We start from the raw sequence: 4111 nt of genomic DNA on the forward strand, positions 1-4111 counted from the left end.
CTGTAGGTTTGTTTATTTTTTTTTTTTTTTTTTTTGTCAATAGCTGTGAAATTTTTATAGATAACAAATGGTCTCTGATGGTGATTTCCTTGTGCATTTTTTACTTACTAATAAGGTTGAGGATCTTTTTATTTGCTTTGTGATCATTTCTCTTCTGAGAAAGTTTTGAATTACCTATTAATATTTTTCCATTGGGTTATTGGTCTTTCTCAAGTTAATTAACAGTTTTAAAAATTAATTTTGATACTATTCAAAATGTGTATTATCTTTCATGTGTGGGTGGGTTGCTTTCTCTCTTTATGAAATCCATTGATGATCAGAAATTATTTTAAAAAAGGTAAATTTATAAAACTTTTATTAATAATGTTTGCTTTAGGAACATCCTTGAGATATCTTTTCCTTCTCAAGATTGTGGAAGTCTTAACTATTTTATCATTTAAAAAAAAAACTTATAAAGTTTTACTGTTCACATTTACTTGTTTAGATTATCTGGAGTTAATTTGTGAATATGGTAAAGAGTAGAGATTCAATTTTGGCTTTGAAAGTATTATTACTAATAATTGTTTCAGCATCATATTGTTTTTTTCATTTCGTTTTTATTTCATATATAATGATATACTGTGCTGTTCTATTATTTTTTACATTTACATATATTGGAGGGTCTCTTTAGGATTCTTTATTCTTTTCCACTAGTTTGTTTTGGTTCATTTTTTTCTCACCTTCATCATAAATTTTGACATCTGATAGGACAACTTCTTGACTGTTTGTATGCCTTTCTTCTCCAAATGGCAGCCTTATTGATGTTCCTACCTAAGTAGGTTTGACATATCTCCTTTCCTCCTCCGCCATTGACATACACAAAGAAGCTTCTGTCTCCTGGTACCACAGAGAATGCCACAGTAAGCTGAAAATCAAGTTATGCTTAAAGTCCCTCATTGCAGGCTATGGGAATTTTTGTTTTACTTTACTTTTCTTTCTTTCTTTTTTTTTTTGAAGGACATGAGAGTATAACCCACCAGATAAGGTTGGAATTGCTGAATCCATTTTTCAGCAGGGGGAATGATATGAAGATAAGTGGCTTAGTTTACATAGCTTGACCGTGATGGAACCTGCCTTGAGTGCTAGCCAGCTAAACTTGTTTCCACTGAATTGCTAACCTCTAAACAGAACAGTGTATCTTGTGACCCCAGGATTTCATTTGCTCAAATGGGTTTTGCTACCAGCCTTTAGCATTCTTTGGTCTAATAGGTTCACTCTTCATTCAGTTTCATATTCAGTTCCACCATCCCCCTGCACCTACTTTTCAAGCAGCAAGAGCTGCATTACTTACTCTTTTTTCCCAAGCAGCCTTCTCACCTGCTTCTGTATCCATTAAAAAAAAAATTTTTTTTTCATGTTTCCTCCTCTAGGTTGGTAAGCTTATGTTATCTCTTTGTCTAGATACCAGGAATTGCTAAATCTCGGTGTTTTGCTTTCTTTTCACATTCTCGATACCTGATGGACCCACTGCTGGTGGTTTCTCAGGCACCTCTCCTTTCTGTCTCTTTGCAAGTAGAAAGGAAGAAAAGTCTGTGCTGGGGAGCTGTAAATGATTGAAGCTAATGCTTCATCTCTCTCTAAAGTTCAAGTTCATTAGTGAAACTTCCTTTATCTTGTCATTCTAGTTTCTGGGTTATGATGAGCTGATACTTATTTTGCAATCAAGAATAAAAATGCTAAATTATAATAATAACTAGCATGATTAACTTTTTTAGAATGTTAAGCTGCATAGAAGCTCCACAAGGGCAGAGATTTCCCATTTGCTCATTGCTATGACCTCAGGGTCTAGACCAGGGCCTATCCCATGGTTGATGCTATATAAATAGTTGAAGGATAAGTTCTAAAACCTTTATTTGGTGCTTCCTATATGCCAGGTAGCACGATATGTGTTTTCTTTCTTAGGTCTCATAGCAATCTAGTGAAATGGATAACATAATCTCTGTTTTATAGATGGAGACACTAGGCAGAGAAGTTAGGTGATCTAAGTCACCAATTTTATAAGTGATCACTAAACATAATTTTTTTCTAGAATTTCAATGAAAAGAAATATAGCCCAAATTAAAAGTGAGCAAAGTGGGCTGGCTCCATGGCCTGGTGGTTAAGGCAGCTGAATCCCACATAGCTGGTTGCACTGTTTGATTCTGAATCAGTGGCTTGAGAAACACACCAGGTGTATGTGTGTGTGCCTAAAATCTCAAAAGGAGAGAGAGATGGAGGAGATGAGATTGTGATGTAACCATTCCCCATGGGGGTGCTTTCTTTTCTCTCTTGCTTCCTGTCTCTGGTGAGCACATGTGCCTTCTAGTGCCAAAAAAAATAAAAGAAGAAAGAAAAATAAGCTAAGTATATGAATAGACATTTCTCCAAAGAAGATATACAAATGACCAATAAGCATATGGAAAGGTACTCAGGGGACCAGCAGGTGGTGCAATGGTTATATCACTGGATTCCCACATGGCCAACTGTGGTTCGAATCCCAGACCTGGTGGCTTGAAACTCATGTCAGGTGTGTGTACCTACCTGCCCAAAATCCCAAGAGGAGAGCGGAGGAGAAAGGATTGTGACATGGCTATCCTCCCTATGGAGGTGGGGGGGTGATTTCTCACTTTCTCTCTGTTTGGTCAGTGCATTCATCTTATAGCGTGAACCATGGTTGGCCATGTGGGAGTACAGCGCCTTAACCACTATGCCATCTGCTGTCCCCCCCTTCCCCCAAACCTTTTTAGGTTTTTGCTACAGGGCATGTGCTCACTGGAAAGAGAAAGAGAGACAGTAAGAGGGAAAGCCCATGTTGCAATCCCTTCTCCATTCTTCTCCTGGGAATTTGGGCATGCACACACATGTGCCTGGTGTGATTTTCTTTAAAAAAGTAATTTTGGGATCAGATAGTGTGGTGGTTAAGGAGCTGCACAATTCAAGTCCTGGACCTGGAGGCTTGAAAAAATAATGCTGGGAATGTGGGCCCCAAATCCCAAGAAGAGACTGCAGAAGAATGGATTACAGTGTGGCTGTCCTTCTTGGGGGGGGTGACTCCTCTCTTTCTCTCTCTGTTTCTGTATCTCTCAAGTGAGCACTGAAAGATACAGAAAAACAACTACCCAAAAAATAAAATAAAAGAGTACACTTGGCCAGCTGTGGTGACACAACAGGAATGCAATGCAGAATCCATATGGGATAGTCCCAGGTTTGTGTCTGAGGTTTCCCTGTACACACTGGGTGCACACACGTGCCCACGATCACCCTGCCTGGCTGAGGTTGGGGGTGGATTGCGATATGGCATATCCAGGGACCTCCTCAAGCACATTGGCTTAGGCTGGTGATGGACCACAGTGTGAGGATTCTGTTGGGGATGCTTGTTTCTCTTTCATGGAAATACATACTTTAAAAAGGGGATAATTAAACATTTTTTAAAGGGTAAAGTTTGATATGTGAATTGTATCTCAAGTCAGTTTTTTAAAAAGTAATTGGTCATAGAGAGCAAGAGTAGGATGGCCAGCAGGACAGGCTGTGATGAAAAGAAAACTAGACTAAGAGCCAGAGGCCTAGAGTCCTTATTAATCTTGACTTAGTGAACCTGACTCTGGTACTTGTTAGATGGGGCTTCTGTGGGAAGCCCTGCCCCTCTCTGAGCCTCTGTTTCATCTTTTGCAGAGCAGTAGGTATGGACAAGCTGATATGTAAGGTAGGTTTTGATTCTTACACACCTAGACCTTTAAGAGGCTCTTGCCTAAATTTACGTTTACCATTACAACAGAAGGAGGTATTGGACAGGGAGCATTGGGATCTTTGCTGCATTAAACAATAGCATTAAAAAAAAAAAAAGCCAAATAACTTAAAAAAAAAAAAAAAAAAGAAAAGAAAAGAAAAACACTCCAGGGAAGGATAACAACTGTGTTCCAATTGTCTAGCATAACTGATAAGCTTTTGGCAAGTTCTATACCAGGCTACTTTGATTTTCTAGGTAGGGATACAAGCTAATGGCAGTAGTGCAGTAGTGTGAGCATCTCCAAGCTTGGGTTTTTCCTTTAATGCTGGAGTCTCGGATCTGGTTCAGTGACAGCGTCTCTTTCCC

This window comes from Tupaia chinensis, unplaced genomic scaffold (genome assembly GCF_000334495.1).
Source record: "Tupaia chinensis unplaced genomic scaffold, TupChi_1.0 Scaffold000113_1, whole genome shotgun sequence".
Lineage (NCBI taxonomy): Eukaryota > Metazoa > Chordata > Mammalia > Scandentia > Tupaiidae > Tupaia > Tupaia belangeri.